The sequence below is a fragment of the Narcine bancroftii genome, unplaced genomic scaffold, assembly GCF_036971445.1.
Source record: "Narcine bancroftii isolate sNarBan1 unplaced genomic scaffold, sNarBan1.hap1 Scaffold_133, whole genome shotgun sequence".
In the NCBI taxonomy this organism is placed as follows: Eukaryota; Metazoa; Chordata; class Chondrichthyes; order Torpediniformes; family Narcinidae; genus Narcine; species Narcine bancroftii.
The window spans coordinates 239,053-259,963 of NW_027211868.1; the positions used below are offsets into that span (position 1 = coordinate 239,053).

General features: G+C 43.0%; 1 long non-coding RNA gene across 2 annotated transcripts in view; it reads right to left on the minus strand.

Moving 5' to 3' along the window:
* Positions 1-12,252, minus strand: part of LOC138750386 (uncharacterized) — a 28,785-nt gene extending 16,533 nt beyond the window's left edge. Inside the window, exon 1 of one of the 2 annotated variants that reach the window (XR_011349301.1) lies at positions 12,056-12,252. This is a non-coding gene — a long non-coding RNA (uncharacterized lncRNA). Of the gene's footprint in view, positions 1-11,200; positions 11,372-12,055 lie in introns of those variants that run through there. The other variant, XR_011349300.1, reaches the window with a different exon arrangement.
* Between the last annotated feature and the right edge of the window lie 8,659 nt (positions 12,253-20,911).

The following is a 20,911-nucleotide window of genomic DNA, read 5'->3' on the forward strand; positions in this document are numbered from 1 at the left end:
AACACTTACGAGATCAGGACAACCAGAAGGTGGTCACGTGAGGGGGAAGACAGCTGCGGGTCTGCCTAGAGTCCATGGATTGGATGGTGTTCAAGGAGTCAGCTGATGGGGGGGGGGTCTCGTGGCAAGATGGCGTAGGAAAAAGAAGTTCGAAGACACCTCTCCCTGACTGAACTGTTCAATACTCGAACTGTAATGTCTTGTTTGACTTTATCAATGTTTTGAACAATAATTTTCTACTGTAGAATTCTGGAAATGAAGAAAGGAAAAAGAAACAGTGTTGGGCACGATCAGTTGCCCCAATTATCACAGAGACAAAGACTGAGGGGAACGATAGGCTTTATTACACACAAGACTGCAGGCCCGGGTCCAAGTGAGGGAAGTGAAGGCCTGGATCACAGGGGAGGAGTCCAGGGAGGAGTCCAGGAGAGGATGTCATCAGGAGGAGGGGGGTTGCCAGCCCGTGCCTGTACTGGTCAGTACATACAATACCATTTCATTACAAGCAACTTAGAAAAAACCTAGGTTGTCAACCTGTGAAAAGTGCAGAAGAAGCAAGGATGACCTTCCAGAAGGAACCTCAGGACAAGTTAGACATGGATCTGAATCCTCAACGTGCAAGTCGGGAGCAGCTGGAAGAAATGTCTGCAACCTCTGCACATCCGGCGATGAAAGATGGCGCCAAGATTTTTGGCCGGGCCAGGAAGAGCGCAAGTAAGGAATTCGACACGAGCCGGGCTTGACTAAGGAGAGTGGGGGGTGAATGCCCGAATGCGAGCTCTAGATACCGGGAAGGGGACTGCCTGTATGCAGCGGAGCATCTGGAGATGTTCTCACTTGCAGGAAATTCTGGATCCGATCTACAGTCCGGCTGCCAGGTATGATGTGGAAGAGAAGAGGTGGAGGACAACTCAGAGGTTCAAGAAGAAGAAGAACAAGAATTACTACTTGCTGCAGTTGGACTCAATGAAGGGAGGCCTAAGGCTTGAAGAACATCTCCTTCTCCAATGAAAGCTGTTGTTTCACCAGATACCTTCCCCAGAATTCAAGGCACCTCTACAGAACTGATCCATCAAAATGAAAATATGATGTCTTCTGTGAACTAAGGTTTTGAAACTTTAAATGATCAATTTGCTGGTATGAAGGAAATAAATGGCTGGTATGTGTGAAGAAATTACATCTATTGAAGTTGATATTAATAAGAGTTTAACAGCAGTGGACACTGGACAAGTTCAATTTAAGAGGATAGAAGAAGTTTTTATTGACTGTAAGGACCGTGTGGACCATTATGCAGAGAGAATGGATCATAGTGAGGATTTATTTACAGGCTGGGATGTCCAGAAGAGAGATTTGTTACAAAACATTGATTCGTTGGAAAATCAAAGTTGTCGCAATAATATTAAGATAGTTGGTCTGCTGGAAGATATTGAAGATTCAGATCCTGTAAAATTATTTTTGGAAATGGATTCCAGAGATGTTGGGAGTTGAGTTTTTTTAGATCGGGCTCAGAGGGCGTTAAGGACAAAATCTTTTCCGGGTCAAATGCCAAGAGCGGTTCTTTTAAGATGTTTGCGATATCAGGATAGAGAAATGATTTTGCGGCTTGTGGTTCAGAAAGCTCGCCTTGATCAAAGCCCTATGATGGTTCAAGGCAATATGGTTTTATTTTATGTTGATTTAAGTCAGGAGATTATTAAGTGATGGAAAGAGATTAATCTGGCCAAAGCAGTTCTGTGGAAGAAAGGGTATAAGTTTACTTTACTTTATGGGCCTGATCAGTCTCAATGTTTTGAGAGTCCTTATGGTGCATTAACTTTTGTGAATTCCTTCCCAGATTTGAAGGAATCAATGGGGAAAATGTCCGAGGATAAGATTGGGATGGGTATGGGGAAAAGAAGTTGGAATCAGAATTGGTGAGTGATGTTGAAGATGAAGCTCAAGCTCAATGTGGGTGTTATCACTGGGATGACTGATGGGTTTTAATGTTCAGTTGGGGGGTGGTGGTTGACTCGACTACTTCTAAAGTCATCTGCCACTTGTGGTATTAGCTGCACCTGGTCCACAGAGGGGGATCCGACTCTTATACTCGTAGGTTTTTTTTACAGGATTTTCTTCTTTGAAAAGAGGGGTTTGGGTTTTTTTATAGATATATAATTGTAATTGCTGTGTTAAGTGTCAATCTCAGGAGGAAATTAAGTTTTGGCTCATTTCAATTTTGTGATCTTTAATGTTAAAGGACAATAATCCGATTGAAAGAAAGTGAATATTGGCATATATAAAGAAAATGAAGGTTGATCTTGCTTTTTTGCAAGGAACTCATTTGTCTGAGAAAGAACATATGAAATTGAAAAGAGATTGGGTCGGACATGTTTTTCATCTCCATTTAATTCCAAAGTCGAGGTGTTGCTACTTTGGTTCATAAGAAGGTACCGTTTCAGTTGGAATCATTCTCTGCCACATCATTTTCTCGAAGACAATCAAGATAACTGACCTGTTCATGGAGCACTGTGTCTAGACTCAGATTCACAAACTCACCTGGCAAGGTCAGCATACAGCCATTGACTAGCTCTACCACTAAACATCCATGATCTGCCCTAACAGCAGTAGGCATGCAAAGGAGAATCATGGGCAAATGTTTGCTCCATGTAGATGCATCGCCACCTGTTTTCGATTGTCAATGGAAACGCTCAAAGAAGCTGTTGGCCTGAAATGCTTAGCCATAATTCAGGTCATGCCCAGAGGATCAGTGAGAGCTCAGACCAATGCTGACTCGAACTGAGACCCTCGATCTGTTGTAATAGTGCCCAGAACACCAAAAGATGGAATCCAATGATCCACAAAAGCCCAAGCAATTGTCTCTGCAGAGATGCCGATGATAGGAATTTCATCCTGCCACCTGGTCGTCCAGTCCTCACATGTGAGCAGATAAGTACATTGCTGAGATGGCGGAAGTGGACCTTCCAAGCCACAAGGTGCACGTGCTGGAAATGGGAATCCAAAACAACAAAATCCCCCAGCTTGAATTTCATGTGCCTGGAGACTTAGGGTATTGAACCAGCAAGCGATTCCTTGCCCATAATCCAACATTCTGTTCAACATGAAACCAGATAAAAATCTTCCTTAACCAGTTTGATTGATGCTCTTCTACCAGGAAGAGATAGATTGTGAAGAGAAAATCTCTTGCCTCATAGCCACCACACAAACGGCAGAGTCCTTCCTGTTGGGGGAAAAAAAAATCACAAACCAACTTTTCACCTGATTCATCCAGGGGCACATCTTGAAGATGGAGACCAGAGTTGATCTGGTTTCACCTGATGAAATCGGCATCAGTGTGCCGTGCATGAGCCATGGCACTGAAATCGATGGCAATTGTTGGATGTAATGTCGCGCCTGGATAGGGCACCAGCCACAGCATTCGCTTTTGCTCAGATATGCTGTGTGTCCGATGAAAATTGTAGGATGAACTCCAAGTGCCAAATCTCTCTGCGCAAATAGAGATGTGTACTTCTACTTTCAGTATGCAGAAGAGGCTGGTGGTCTGTACAAATTGTGTAAGAATGACCTTCCAATAAAAAGCTGAAATATTGAATTGGAAATTTAGATTCATGAGAGAATTACAAATAAATTTATTTCAAAATTGTATCTACTATTTCAAGAGGAATCTCCAAACCCAGACTTGAATAAATCAAAAGAAAGATGGGAATTGCATTTGGGAACTGAAATTGACCCTTTTTGCTTGTCTGACATTTGTTGAGACAGTAATTAATATTTTTAATAGATTAGTTAATTACAAATTTATTCATCAATTATATTTAATGCTATATCAATTAATTTATTGCAATTTTTTCAAATTTATGTCTTAGATGTGGCACAGAAATTGGTACGTTTATACATTCTCTCTGGTTATGTCTCAAGGTGACATCATTTTGGAAAGATGTGGGCAAGTTTTTGGAACAAATTATAATAATGTTTCCCATCCACACCTGAGCATTTACTTTTGGGAAATGTATATGATTTGGAAGCCTAATTCAATTTCTCAAAGAACAATTAATTATTTTTATAAGTTGCATTGACAGTGGCCAGGAGATGTATAGCAATTCCATGGAAATCTGAATCCCATCTTAAAATTGATTGTGGGGAAATGCAAAATTGTATTCCCTTAGCAAAGGTGACGTATGATATTAACTGGGTATGATACATTATTCAAAATATGGAAACCATATTTAGATATGGGTTTGGATATCTAATGTATTTACTTCTCCACCCCACCACCACTTTTCATTAATCTTAATGGTTGAACCTTATCATGTTGGTTTAATTCTAATATTTTTTTAATGTCCTGCCTTTCCTTTTGGGAGGAAATAGTTATCACAGGAGCTTTGAACCTAGATCTGTTTTTTTTTTCATTATACTTTTCTTCTCTTCTCACTTTTATGGACAGTACAACCATTTATTTGTTATTCTATTTTGATCAATGTATCATTTGGATACGATTCTGGTATTATATTGTACTGTATACAAAACTATAAATTAAAAAAAAACTGAAATGTTTCACTGCGAGATAGATAGCTCAGAGTTCTTGCCCAAATGTACTATACTTTGCCTGAGCCGGTGACCGCTTGGCTGAAAAAAAACAGCGGAGGTTCCAATTGCCCACAGACTCGTTGTTCGAACACTGCTCCCACAGCACTGACAGATGCATCAGTGGTAAGAGAGCAAGATCTTGGGCATTTGATGTACAACCTTAGTGACATTTGTCAGAACAGTGTTCACATCATGGAAAGCATAAACAGGATGGTCTCCCAAAGATAATGTCTTTTTGAAGCAGAGATCAGATCCTTTGAGTCGTACAGCAAGAGGTGTAGTGGCATTCACCAGGAAACAGCAATAAAAATCCCTCATACCTCAAAACCATCACAACTGGCCAAACGTAACAGAGGGAGAAAATTCTCAAATTTCACGCACTTTCCATTCATCAGGCAAAATACCATGTGGCATAACTCTAGCTCCCAAAAATACAAGATCAGAAACACCAGAAACACTTTCCTGGGATTGATCATGGTACACCATTCCTCAAGCCTTAGAAACAATGAGATAGGGTGGCTCTTGTGCTCCGCTTCATCCACACTTACAACCAGATCTCCTCAATCAACACAAGCACCAAACAAACCCATGGACAGTGAGTTCGTGGTCCATGAAGCACTGGAATTTCTGAGCTGCATTCCATAGACCGAATGGTTTTCTCAGAAACACAAACATGCCGAACGGGAGCATCACTGCTGTCTTTGTGACATCCAAAGACTCAAATGGAATATAATAGTAAGTACGTTCTAGATCTATTTTGGCAAATGCAGATTTGCCATGGAGGTTTGCTGAGAAGTCTTGTCAATTTGGAATATTGTATCAGTCAGGCATGGTGGAATTGTTCAGGGGACGATCATCTCTGCAAGGCTGCCAATCTCTAGTTTGTTCAGAACCACATACAATCGTGAAGCCCAGCAGCTGTCAGATCTGTGGGCTAGGCACAATTCTTGCCATTCCAATTTTGAGATTTTAAGATAATCCGGGGTATTACAAGCCTGCGTCTCATAGACCCTGCCTTTATATGGTGGCTTATTGCATGTCTGCACACCATTATGATGGGGACACGAGGCGAGGAAAAGACTTGAGGAAGGCTTGGAAAGGGCAGGAGCCAGGTTGAAGGCTTGTCAGGCAGCAGATGGCATTGGAAGGACAATAAATGTAGTTCACTTGCATTCAAGAGCTGCAGTCCACACAACGGCATTTTGACAAATACATCACTGAAAAATGTGACAAGAAATTCTCTCCCAAAGTGGAACTGGCCACATTTACAACTGAAAACCCACCCAAAACGATGTGAAGCTGAAATGAAATGCAAGTGACCTCTGGGCATATTTGAATAAGAGAATCATTTGTAGCTGAATGAACACATGACATATTTGCAAATCTATGTTCCTCAGGAGTTGGAGGGACAGGCACCGCTCCAAAGTGACAGATAGTTTTGGAGTTTTACATAGAGATGCCAAACTAATAACCTATTCTAACAACTGCCTAGAATTGTTCCATTTTTCTCAGTTGCCTTCGATAATCTCTCCCAAATGAGGACAAAGGAACATCGAATCTGCTCCGTAAACTGAAACAAAACTATTTCTTGATTTAATACTCAGTGATCTGGCTTCCACTACTGTATGTGGCAGCGGTTCCACAGATCCACGACCCTCTGGCGAAACAATTTCTTCCTAATCTCTGTTTTATAGGATAACCTCTAATTTTCTTGTCCTCGATTCACCCACCAAGGGAACCATCTTACCCGCATCCACCCTTTCTAAACCTTTCAATACACAAAATCCCTCCATGAGATTTCTTCTTTAATTTCCTGTACTCCAATGAATACAACCCAAAAGCTGTCAAACACTCCTTGTACGTTATCCTTTGCATTTTGGGAATCATCCTAGTCATTCTCCTCTGCACCCTCTTCAACCACATCACATCCTTTCTCACATAGGGGGCCCAAAACTGCACACAGTACTTGAAATGAGGTCTCACCAGTGCCCCATAGAGCCTCATAAACACCTATTTACTCTTGTACACTATTCATCTTGAAATGAATGCCATCATAGCATTCGCTTTCTTCATGACCAATTTCACCTGGTCATTAACTTTTAGGTTTCCTTGCACAAGGACACCCAGGTCCCTTTGCACATCCAAGGTCTGAATTTTCATCCCATCCAAATAGTATGCTTCCTGTTTATTTCCACTGCCAAAATGTACAACAGTAAATTTCTTGGTGTTAAATCTCATCTGCCATCATTTTGCCCAGTTTCCTAATCTGTTTATATCCTTCTGCAACTTTACGGTTTCTCCACTTCCTACTCTGTCCCCTATCTTGGTGACCTCCGCAAATTTGGCCACAAAACCATTTAAATCACAATCCAAATCATTAATTTATTTTTCCTTCGAATATATCTATCCTGCATTCCTTTTATTACTGCCACATGCCAATCCAGAATTGATCATGACTGAACCTGAACATGTTTATTGTGATAAACATCTTCTAATAAATGTTCTGGGTTTAATTTTTAAAAATGTTGTTGTGGTTCCTCTTCATCAACTGTTTGGAAGCTGAATTCAGAAAATTTTCCAAATATTTTTTCAGCAATAATTCTGTGGTACAGAGGATTATTCATCTTTCCTAGAGGTTAAATGTTGCATTTTGATTTTGTTGACTCAACTGAACATTGTACAAGGTGAAGGCTGATTAAAATGGATTCAGTAATGATGGCCTTCAAACTTTGCATTTTTGCTGTGGCTTGAATGACAAACTGCTGTTTCTACAGGAAATTAACTCATGGAAATGTTCTAAATACATGAATTGGAGATAGACCTTTGTGAAAAGTATATTGCCCATCAGCAACAATCCTTGAAAAGAGATGAATCATCACCCAACAGAGCAGCCCAGGAATAGGCCATTTGGTGAACAATGTCTGTGGTGACCATGATGTTCATTTAAATTAATCCCATGTGTCAGCACATGGTCCATACACATCACCCATTCCCTCTTGTTCATGTGCCCAACCAAATGCCTCTTAAATCGTGGCGATTTCACCACTATCCTGGCCATGTGGGCCAGACCCCCACCGCATTGTGCAAAACCCTGCCTCACTTGTCTCCTTTTCCCCTCTCATGTTCAATATAGGGATCGTAGTATTTTTACATCTCCCACGGGGGCCGGGAAAGAAGAAATCTGTCTTCTCCAGGACTACAATAATTGGATAAATTTCAACCAGGTCATCTCTCACCCTCCAATGCTCCAAAGAAAAGTATCCAAATTTGTCCAACTTCTCCTCAGAGCCAATGCTCTATCCCAAGCAAATCCCAGATGAATTCCTTTTGTCATGCAGCAACTAGAATTGCAGAAAATACTCAAAATGTGGCCTAATCACATTTAATACTTAATGCCCTGCTCAATGAAGAATACTTTCTTTAACACCCTACACTTGTGTTGCCACTTTCAAGGAGCTCACGCTTGTACCCCAAGATCCCTCTATGCAACAGTATGACAAGTCCTCTCGAAGAGCAAGACACGTCCAGATTAAACTCCATCTGCCATTTCTCTGCCCACATTTAAAAGTTATCGGTTTGGAAGGGAGAATACGAGGGGAACTCGGTGAATCAGCAGGAGAGAGAGTGAAACCTGTGGAGGGGGGAAGTGGTGGACAGGTTACATGATTTTGGAAAATTCCATATGCATACTATCGAGTCACAAATGCAATAAGAGATGGTTCCTCTGGATTTGACCTCACCCTGACAATGGAGGAGGCAGAAGACAAAGGTCAGTGTGAGAATGGAATGGAATTTAAAACGGCTTGTGACCATGAGCCAAGATGGCCATTGTGATCAAATTGGAGGTGCTCAGCCAATCTGTCATTTACTCTGCATTGGGTTTCCTGCCACAGAGAGAACAGACATGGTTGGAGGAGGTGATTGTGAAACTTTACCCTGCATGAGAATCCCTCGATGGTGGTAAATGATGTAGATTGCAGGAGAAAATGACCGAGGAGGGGGAGGAATTAGGAGTCTGTAATTAGTTGAAAGATCTTACTGCAAGATTCATCAACAACGAGTAGTAAAGTAGCTTCAGTCTATTCTCCCTCTCAGAAAGATTTAGTTAATAAACAAAACAATATTTCAGCACAGCCAGGGGCAAAAGGTCTCTTAATTTATTCTTACAATCAACAGACTTTGAAATTACCCACCGTAAATGCCTCAAAATTCAATTCACTTCTGGTGGAAGTATAAGAGCCAGTGGCTTGCTTAATCAGATTAGCCTATTCTGAGTTTCCATTTTGACTTTCACACCATCAAATGCAAGCCCCAGTTTTGTTCCCCAACTATTTTCTATCCTTACCCTCTTTGCAATCTCATCTACCTGAAATTGGAACAAATAACAGCCAATTTTGCCATGTATAAATCAAAATAATTTACCCACAGTTTCACATCACTGTAGCCACTGAGGGATAACTTGTGCCCATCAGGAAACTGCACCACCCACTACAGGGTGCTATTTACCTTGGTGTTAATGACTCTTTTCCAGTGTTACTTTCAGACATAATGACATATTCAACATGCACAATATTTATTTTCTTACTGACCAGAACTATAAAGCATTGTGTGAAAAGGTAAAAAACTCAAGTCAACCAGGAGATACAAATTTCTGACTGCAATGTTGCTGCCCAAATTTGCTACATTATTGAAGTCTCACAGAGCTTACAACAGATATTCAAATCAAGCAATAACAGAAATAACAGATATTACGGCACGGTACAAGCCCTTTGACCCACGATGTTTTGTTGATCTTGATATTTCTAACAAAAAAAAAACCCTGTAGCAGCTACTGCAGTAGATGCTACTAAATAAAGGAAAACACATACAAAGGTAGTCAACTCAAGACTGGTTTATTGCAGACATACAGACCTTTTATTCCCTGCCTCTCAATGAGAACATTAGTGAACACCTGGTCCAGAGGACCAGCAGGTTAAAGCTACCAGCCATTTGTGCCCCGTGCCTTTAGGCAGGGGCTTCATCTGATCCACTCACTGTACTTTGGTGCCCAGCACTGTTAGCCTGCGACGTGTCAGGTAAGTCTGTGAACTGACGGTGGCATTGCGTCCGCTACAACCCTGTTTTTCTTTCACCCATGTAAACCTGTCTTAGAGTCTCTTAAATGCACCTTACGTGATATTGTAATGGATAAATATATTTGGAGAATTTGGTAATATTTGGGATTTTGGTAAGATTTAGAGTAGGTTACATACATACACACACATATATTATAAAACATTTTATTTGAAAGACTGAAGAAATATTGAAGATCTCTGGAGAAAGTTATTCACATTCACAAGTTGGTGTTAGTCGAACTGATGTCATAAAATGAATGACCATTGTTTGGAAATGGAGCCAGGATGGCTACAAGTACTTTTCTGCAGGGTGCTTAGAGGAAAGTCACACGTGGGTTTTGTTTATCTAACAACAGCTTGAGCAGAAGAAAGAACTCCTGTTGTTTGGAATAAGAGGAATGGAACTATGTAATAGCTTGCAAAAAGAAGTTACCATCTGGAAAATCCTGATGGGGCAAGTTTCCTCAGCCAGACATTGAGGTGACTAATGAAGGTACCTCAGTTGTGGAAATCCTGGAACAACAAATCTCTAAAAACCCTACAAGAACCTTCCTGAGCAGGAAACATTTACCTTTCGAGCACCAAAACCTGGTGAAATTTAGAAACGTTTAATTCTGTGCACAGCAGAAGAATTGCTTGCATCCAGATAACTTGGAAGAAGGAGAAGTGAGATTGAACAATATCTGCTTAGATAATGACATTGGGAATGTTCAAAGTAGGAAATGGGTTCTACCAGCAGGAGTTTCTATTTGATAAAAAATATTGATAGGTGGCTGGCAACATACGTTTCTTAAAAATTAATACTCTACCCTCTCCCTCCCTAAACCACATTCAGCCCCATGACATCTTTCCACATTGCATTACTGGGACCATCAAGGACCTGACCCATTTCCCATCTCTCCTTGCAATGCCAATATGGCAGCTGCCATTAAGAACTGACAAATCATATGCAAGATGAACATCATCATGACATCCTGCTTAAAAAGAAGGGTCAACAAACCTTCCTAATTTTGTCACTACATTTTTATTTCGATTCCCATGGGGCATGAGCAAAAAATGTCCCATCCATTGGCTCACCAAATTATGAGTAAAATCATGATCCCTGTTCAAGAAAACCCATAACCTTCAATGGTACACAGATAATCTAGGAAGAATTCTGTAATAAAGTTGAATGAAACATTGAAAGAATTTCCCGCTTATAAACACTGAGATTGTAGCATGCCAAGTGACCAGGTGAGCAATAAGAGGCCAAATCACTGCCACACTCGGATAGTCCAAGATGGCACGGACTCCCCTTCACTGACGAGAAGGAGCCCACTCCTAGCACCATGTATGGGCTGAGGAGCCCTCCACTTCCACGTAGAGGCAGACAGCTGGAGAGTGACGCCATGACACAATGACGTAAATCGGGAAGTCAGGGAGTACGTCACCAGAAGTGGGTGGGCCAGCGAGCACATGTGGGGAATTTAAAACAGTAAAGCCAGTCTTTGGTTTACTCTCACCTTGGGTGGATGTCTCTTTATTTGGTAGCGCTGCCACAGCAGATGCTACAAGGCGATAACTTCTTACTTGCTGCAACCAAACAGGTCTGCATGATACACCAACCTAAATAGAAAACATGTCCAGAAATCCCAGAGATCATAAATTCAAAAGGATTGGTGAAATCTTTACCCTGTATTTTTAACACCAAAGTCCCTATATTTTAAAGCCATTCGGACAAGTAACTGAGAAACATTACATTTTAAACACATGGTACGTCAGGATCAGAAGGATTGGAGCATTATTGTTCAAGAGACACAACTTTTAAAATAATAACATCTAACTTTATGAAGAATGTGATACTACAACAGGAACAACGGATGGAATCAAACACATTCTATGAACATTTGGAAGCAAAAAAAAAATGGATTGGTTTTCCATCCCTTCCTGAGCGACCCAATGACCCCGACAAGTCCTTCCCGACTTGCGACCGCAATGGAACCCAAAAGTTCAGTCAGATACCACAATGGTCGCAAGTCGGAGTTTCCCCCCCGTGCGAGGAGCCCTGAAGTCTTAGAGTGTATTTTTAAAATAAAATGATTTTCAAAGGTGAACAGAGACACGGGACACGTAAAACCCAAAATGTGCGGATTGACTTTGGGACTCAGTGTCTCAGGGTCCATCAGTTGGGGAAGCCATCTTAATTTCAGTGCGCATGCGCGACTTGTGGCTTTGCTGAGTGGCCCGTCAGTCGGCACGTGCCTATTAGCCGCACATGCGCAAACCCAACTCCAAGTCGCAAATCCACCGCGCATGCGCCAACCAGACTTCCAAAACTTCTTCTTGCCCCTCCCCCACCCCTTCCCGCTGCCAGTTACCCCACGGCCTCCGGCCTCGCCCTGTCGGCGCCATCAGGCCTCGCACCGACGCCTCGGCTCCACTCAAACACCCCGCCGGTACCGGCCGCTCCCGGGTGGGGCCCGGAGGGCTGCCGGTCGCCCGTTTTCCCTGGACCGCGCGGCTGAGGAAGGTCCCGGCGCCTCCGCCAATTTCCTCCCATTCGCGCCCGCGGCGACGCGACGGACCCCGAGCAGATGACGTCGCCGCCAACGTCCCGCCTCCTCACAGCAAGAGCCAATCAGCCCGCGAACCCACCCATCAATCCAACCCGACCCCAGCGTCTCATCCAATAGCGGCCTCACCGAATCAATCCTTGACTCGCGCAACTACTTGTCCTGGTGAATGTCTATTGCTGCTGGGTTTTGGGGTCCTTTGGGCTCATAACACCATAGTCTGGTGACGTACATGGACCTCCTTCCCACTCCATCCATTTTGGATCCCCACATGAAGAGGGAAACTGCTCTGGTAACTGCCAGGGCAGAGGTGTGTGAGATGGGCCTGGTGGGAGATGGGGGTTTGAAGATGGGCCTGGTGGGTGACAGGGGACAGTATTGGGGATGAACCCAGAGGATGGAGACCACCCCCGGAGCTCCGGTTCACCAATGGGTCACTCACCTTGGCCCACGGTCGTGCGTTGATCTGCGGGAATGTGAATTAGATGCAGTTGAGGTTCATCTCCCGGGTCTGCTCCCTGGTTGAGGTCCCCAACACCTGTTGGGACAGAAACCACTTTCACCACTGGCTCGGGGTGGAGCAACAGGAGGGTGACAAGGGGAGGGGATGCAATGTATGCGTACCAGGTCAGGGACATGGGACGAGCCCAAGAACTGGAGTGGTGGTGAAGGCTGAAGTCTTAGGGGTATTTAAAAGGCTCACCAAGTGTCACAATTTCCCAATAACCGATCGGCTGCTTAGACTTTAAGAAATGTCTTCAATGAAAATGAAATATCCTTGGAATTCTCTACCCTATTGAATGTGACTGTGCACCTGGCTGGAGGTATTTGGACATACTATATAAACCTTGCTAAGTACCAGTGCAGGTTGGAAACGTTCGACTTCCTTGGGGGTCAAATCAACAGGCACGGAACTAAACCCTGCTTGAAAAGGTAGAGGTTGTTCAGTGCTTCCCCAAACCCCACATAATGAAGGGGCTGCAAGAATTCACTGGTACCATTAATTTTTATCACCGATTGATACCGGTAGTGGCCCACATCATGCGGAGAAAGGTAAAAACATTACCTGGGACAATGAGGATTTGGAGGCATTCCAGAAGGCCAAGGACGCACTGGCCAACACAACCCTTGTGGTACACGCCAGGCCAGAGACACCCACCACTCTCACAGTAGATGCTTCCAGCACAGCAGTAGGGGGTGCACTGGAGCAATTCATCGAAGGGGAATGGCAGCCTCTGTCCTTCTTTAGCAGACACCTCTGGCCACCTGAACTCAAATGCAGTGTCTTTGACTGAGAGCAATTGGTGCTGTACCTGGCAGTCAGGCACTTAAAGTATTTTTGGAAGGTAGACAATTCAGTGTCTTCATGGACTAGAAGCCATTAACTTTTGCCTTCCATAAAGTGTTGGACCTGTGGTCGGCCAAGCAGCAGCGACTCCTCTCATATGAGTCTGAGTTCACTACAGACATTCAACACATCGTGGGTGATGCACTGCCCCACCCCCGCAATCAAGTCTGACCAGGCCCTGTCCCAGTGAAAAGACTATTTAGCCCTCGGCAGGGGACAGCAGGATGACCCTGATATTCTTGCAAGCAAGACAGCAGTGTCCAGGCTCAGGCTGGAGGATGTTAACATCGACCCTGGTAAGTAGACGCTCCTCTGCGGCATTCCAATGGCAAATCCCACCTCATTGTGCCGACAGCATGGAGATGGCAGTTTTATGATGAGGTGCACAACCTGACGCACCCGGCCATCAGTACTGTCAAAATGGTGGTCAATAGGTTTGTCTTGCTGAGCCTTCAGAAACAGGTTGTCAGTGGGCCAAGGCCTGTACACTCTGTCAGATGACCAAAATGCAGACATACGTGAAGGCACCACCCCAGACATTCGAGCCAGCATCACATAGGTTCAGCCACATCTACAATGACATTGTGGGGTCACTTCCGGCCTCCCGCGGGATGAGTTACCTTCTCACCATGATTGACTGCTCCATGAGGTTCCCCGAGGCGGTCCAGCTGGCTGACACAACCACTTGTGTCCTCCATTAAATTGGAAGCGGTAATAAATATGAAGGAAAGTTTGATAATAAATAGTCTCCCTTGCAGTTGGGGTACAATGTATTTCTTAAGATCAGAGGAATCCTGGAGCCAAGACAAAGTGATCCTGTGTTTCCCAAGGATTTGATTGAGTTGTTGGGGTAGTTGAAAGTGAAAGGTCCGAAAGGTCTCCTGCTCCTTCCACTGCCTTTGTGTTCTGTCTTGCGATGCTGATTGGGTTCACCTGTGTGTTCGCTCAATCGCTCGCTGATTGGTTGCTTCAGTTGCGCGAGCCAATGGGCTGATTCGGTGAGGCTGCTATTTGATTGGACGCTGAAGTCGGGTTGGATTGATGGGCGGATTCGCAGGCTGATTGGCTTGTGCTGTGGGGAGGCGGGACGTTTGCGGCGGCATCGTCTGCTCAGGTTCCGTCGTGTCTCCGCTGGCCCAACGGGAAGAAGTTGGCGGCGGCGCCGGGATCCACAGCCGCGTGGTCCAGGGAAAACGGGCAACCAGCAGCCCGCTGGGCCATACCCGGGAGCGGCCGGTATCAGCGGGGTGTTTGGGTGAAACTGAGGCGTCGGTGCGAGGCCTGATGGTGTCGATAGGGTGAGGCTGGAGGCCGCGGTGTTACTTGCAGCGGGAGGGGGCGCGGAACGTGATTGGCAAGTCTAGTTGGCGCATGCTTGATGAGTTTGCGCATATCTTGCAGATACGCATGTGCCGATTGAGGGCCACGAAGTGAACTGTTTGCGCAAGCGCCAACTGACGTCTGGCGCATGCGTACAGATATTAAGATGGCTGCCCCAGCCAATGGACCCTGAGTCACAAAGTCAGTCCGTACATTTTGGGTCTTTTGTGCCCTGTGTCTCTGTTCTCGTTTGTCAAATCATTTGATTTTAAAAATAGGCTCTAAGACTTCAGGGGTCCTCACACGCGGTCAAAACCCCAACTTGCGACCATCGTGGGCACCCTCCCAGGACGCGACCATTGTGGTACTACGGTCGCAGGTCGGTGAGGACCTGTCGGGGTCATTGGGTCGCTTTGGAAGAGATGGAAAACCAATTCGTTTTTCTTTGCTTCCCAATGCTCATAGAATGTGTCTGATTCCACCCGTTTTTCCTGTTGTTGTATCACATTCTTCATAAAGTTAGATGTTATTTTTTAAAGTTGTGTCACTTGAACAATAATGCTCCAATCCTTCTGATCTTGACGTACCATGTGTCTAAAATGTAATTTTTCTCAGTTACTTGTCCAAATGCCTTGAAAAATATAGGGACTTTGGTGTTATTTTGGCCACATTTCGAGTGTTTTCTGCAATTCTAGTTGCTGCATGACAAAAGGAGTTTATCAGGGGGTTGCTTGGGATAGAGCATTGGGTCTGAGGAGAGAATAGTTTGGATAGTTTTCTCTGGAGCATTGGAAGCTGAGTGATGACCTGGTTGAAATTTATCCAATTATTGTAGTCCTGGAGAAGGTAGATTTCTTCTTCCCCCTCCCCTGTGGGAGATGTAAAAATACTACGATGCCTATATTGAACATGAGAGGGGAAAAGGAGAGAAGTGAGGCAGGTTTTTGCACAGTGCGGTGGGAGTCTGGTCCACGCTGCCAGGATAGTGGTGAAATCACCACGATTTAAGAGGGTTTTGGTTGGGCACATGAACAAGAGGGAATGGGTGATGTGTATGGACCATGTGCTGACAGATGGGATTAATTTAAATGAGCATCATGGTCACCACAGACATTGTTCACCAAATGTCCTATTCCTGGGCTGCTCTGTTGGGTGATGATTCATCTCTTTTCAAGGATTGTTGTCGATGGGCAGTAAACATTTCACAGAGGTCTATCTCCAATGAATGTATTTAGAACATTTCCATGAGTTAATTCCCTGTAGAAACAGCAGTTTATCATTCAAGCTGTGTAGCCACAGCAATAATGCAAAGTTGAAGGCCATCATTACTGAATCCATTTTAATCGGCCTTCACCTTGTACAATGTTCAGTTGAGACAACAAAATCAAAATGCAACTTTTAACCTCTAGGAAAGATGAGTAATCCTCTGTACCACAGAATTATTGCTGAAAAAATATTTGGAAAATTTTGTGAATTCAGCTTCCAAAAAGGTGATGAAAAGGAACCACAACATAATTTAAAAAAATTAAACCCAGAACATTTATTCGAAGATGTTAATGACCAGGTGAAATTAGTAATGAAGAAAGCGAATGCTATGTTGGCATTCATTTCAAGAGAAATATGTACAAGAGTAAAGAGGTGTTAATGAGGCTCTATGGGGCACAGGTGAGACCTCATTTTGAGTCTTGGTGCAGTTTTGGGCCCCCTATCTGAGAAAGGATGTAATGTTGTTGGGGAGGGTGCAGAGGAGAATGACGAGAATGATTCCCAGAATGCAAAATATAATGTATGAGGAGTGTTTGACAGCTCTTGTGTTATATTCATTGGGATATCGGAAATTAAAGAAGAAATCTCATGGAGACATTTTTTATTTTGAAAGGTTTAGATAGGGTGGATGCGGGTAAGATGTTTCCCTTGGTGGGTGAATCGATGACAAGAAAATTAGAGGTTATCCATCCAAAACAGAGATTGGGAAGAACTTCTTTTGCCAGAGGGTCATGGAGCTGTGGAACTTAATGCCTCATACAGTAGTGGAAGCCAGATCACTGGGAGTATTCAAACAAGAAATAGACAAGTATCTCGTTAGTGAGGGCATGAAGGGATATGGGGAAAAGGGTGGAAATTGGAAGGAGTGTAGAGTAGCTCAGTGTGTATTTATGGAGCAGGCTCAATGGGCCTGGTGGCATGGTTCTCCTCCTTTGTTTTGGGATCTTGTTCTCATTTGAGAGAGATTATCGAAGGCAACTGAGAAAAATGGAAACATTCGAGGCAATTGTTGGAGTAGGTTATTTGTTTGCCATCTCTATGTAAAAGTTCAAAATTTTCTGTCAGTTTCGATCGGTGCCGGTCCCTCCAATCCTTGATGAACATAGTCTTTCTAATATGTCATGTGTTCTTTCAGCTACAAATGATTCTCTTATTCAAACATGGCCAGAGGTTACTCATGCTTCATTTTAGTCTTGCCATCTTTTTGGGTAGTTTTTCAGTTGTAAATGTGGCAAATTCCATTTTGGGAGTGAATTTCTTGTCACATTTTTCCATGATGTATTTGAAAAAACGTTGTGTGGACTGCAGCTCTTGAATGCAAGTGAGCTGCATTTGTTGTCCTTCCAATGCCACCTGCTGCCTGACAAACCTTCAACCTGATTCCTGCCCTTTCCAAGCCTTACTCGTGTTTTCCTTGCCTCATGACCCCATCGTAACGGTGTACAGACATGCAATAAGCCACCATATAAAGGCAGGGTCTGAGACGCAGGCTTCTAATACCCCCAGATTATCTTAAAATCGCAAGATTGGATTGGCAAGAGTTGGGCATATTCCACAGATCTGACAGCTGCTGGGCTTCACGGTTGCATATGGTTCTGAAAAAAACTAGGGATTGGCGGCCTTGCAGAGATGATCGTCCCCTGAACAATTCCACCGTGCCTGACTGATACAATATTCCAAATTTACAAGACTTCTCAGCAAACCTCCACAGCAAATATGCATTTGCCAAAATAGATCTAGTACCTACTTACTATTAGATTCAATTTGAGTCTCCGGATGTCACGAAGACAGCAGTGATGCTCCCATTCAGCATTCAGTCTATGAAATGCAGCTCAGACATTCCAGTGGTTTATGGACCACTAATTCACTGGCCTTGGGTTTTTTTGGTGCTTGTGTTGATCGATCAGATCCTGGTTGTAAGTGTGGATGAAGAGGAGCACAAGAGCCACCTTATCTCATTGTTTTCAAGACCTGAGGAATGTGGCATCGTGATCAATCCCAGGAAAATGTTTCTGGTGCTTCTGATCTTGTATTTTTGGGACCTAGAGTTATGCAACATGGTATTTTGCCTGATGAATGGGAAATGCGTGAATTTTGAGAATTTCTTCCCGCCATTAAGGTTGGCCAGTTGTGATGGTTTTTAAGTTGGAGGAATTTTTATTGCTGTTCCCTGGTGAATGCCACAGCATCTCTATTACCTCTTGCTGAATGACTCAAAGGATCTGATGCCTGTTTCAAAAAGACCTTAACTTTGAAAGACGATGCCGTGTATGCTTTCCATGATGTGAACACTGTTCTTACAAAGGCCACTAAGCTTGTACATCAAATGCCCAAGGCCTTGCTCTCTTACCACAGATGCATCTGTCAGTGCTGTGGGACCAGTGTTCGAACAACGAGTCTGTGGGCAATTGGAAACTTTGACATTTTTTTTCCAGCCAAGTGGTCACCAGCTCAGGAAAATATAGTACATTTCAGCAAGAACTCTTAGCTATCTATCTCGCAGTGAAATATTTCAGTTTTTAAAAAAAATATATGTATAGTTTTGTATACAGTTCAATATAATTATAGAATCGTATCCAAATGAAACTTACAATTATGAAAATAGAATAAAAAAAATAAATGGTTGAACTGTATAGAAAAGTGAGAAGAGAAAAAAGTATAAAAGATAAAAAATACAGATCTAGGTGCAAAGCTACTGTGATAACTATTCCCTCCCAAAAGGAAAGGCAGGATATTAATAAAATAGTAGAATGAAACCAACATGATAAGTTTCAACCATTAAGATTAAAGAAAAGTGGTGGTGGGGTGGAGAAGTGAATACATTAGATATCCAAACCCATATCTAAATATGGTTTCCAAACTTTGAAGTATGTATCATACCCAGTTCGAATATTATAAGTCACCTTTGCTAAGGGAATACAATTTTGCATTTCCCCACAATCAATTTTAAGATGGGATTCAGATTTCCATGGAATTGTTATACAAATCCTGGTAACTGCCAATGCGACATAAAAATAATTAATTGTTCTTTGAGAAATTGAATTAGGCTTCCAAATCATATACATTTCCCAAAAGTAAAAGCTCAGGTGTTAATGGTAAACATTATGATAATTTGTTCCAAATACTTGCCCACATTTTTCCAAAATGATGTCATCTTGAGATATCTCCAGATATAATGTATAAATGTACCAGTTTATGTGCCAATCTAAAATATGAATTTGAAAAATTAGGAATAAATTAATTGTTGTAGCTTTAAATATAATTGATGAATAAAGTTATAATTAACTAATCTATCAAAAACAATAATTATTGTCCCAACAAACGTCAGACCAGCAAAAAGAGTCAATTTCAGTTCCCAAATCCAATTCCCATCCTTCTTTTGATTTATTCAAGTTTGGATTTGGAGATTCCTCTTGAAATAGTAGATACAATTTTGAAATAAATTTCTTTGTAATTCTCTCATGAATCCCATTTTCTAATTCGATATTTCAGTTTTTTATTGGAAGGTCATTCTTTGACCATTTGTACAGACCACCAGCCTCTTCTGCATACTGCAAGTAGAAGCACACATCTCTATTTGCCCAGAGAGATTCGGCATTTGGACTTCATCCTACAATTTTCATTGGACACACAGCACATCTGAGGAAAAGTGAATGCTGTGGCTGGTGCCCTATTCAGGCTTGACATTACATAAAACTACTGCCATCGATTTCAGTGCCATGGCTCATGCACGGCACACTGATGCCGATTTCATCCAGTGAAACCAGATCAACTCTGGTCTCCATTTTCAAGATGTGATGCTGGATTGTGATTTTTTTTCCCCCAACAGAAAGGACGAGGCTGTTTGTGTGGGTGGCTATGAGGCAGGAGATTTTCTCTTCACAATCTATCTCTTCCTGGTAGAAGAGCATCAATCAAACTGGTTAAGGAACATCTTACCTGGCTTCGTGTTAAACAGAATGTTGGATTATGGGCAAGGACTTGCTTGCTAAGTCAACGCCCTAAAGTCTCCAGGCACATGAAATTCAAGCTGGGGGATTTTGTTGTTTTGGATTCCCATTTCCAGCACATGCACCTTGTGGCTTGGAAGGTCCACTTCCGCCATCTCGGCAATGTACTTCTCTGCTCACGGGTGAGGACAGGACTACCAGGTGGAAGGATGAAATTCCTATCATCGGCATCTCTGCAGAGACAATTGCTTGGGCTTTTGTGGATCATTGGATTCCATCTTTTGGTGTTCTGGGCACAATTACAACAGATCGAGGGTCTCAGTTCGAGTCAGCATTGGTCTGAGCTCTCACTGATCCTCTGGTCACTACCTGAATTACGGCTAAGCATTTCAGGCCAACAGCTTCTTTGAGCATTTTCATTGACGATCGAAAGCACCATTGACAGCAGGTGGCAAATCATCTACATGAAGCGAACGTTTGCCCATGGTTCTCCTTTGCGTGACTACAGCTCTGAGGGCAGATCATAGATGTTTAGTGGTAGAGCTAGTCTATGACTGTATGCTGACCTTGCCAGGTGAGTTTGTGAATCTGAGTCCAAACACAGTGCTCCATGAACAGGTCAGTTTTCTTGATTTTCTTTGAGAAAATGAGATAACTCTGATGTTCTCCTATGTGGCAGCATCTTCTGCAGTGGATGTGCCAAATGATTGTCAAGACTGTACTCGTGTGTTTCTTTGACATGATGTTGTTCGTAAACCACTTTAGCTCATTTACGAT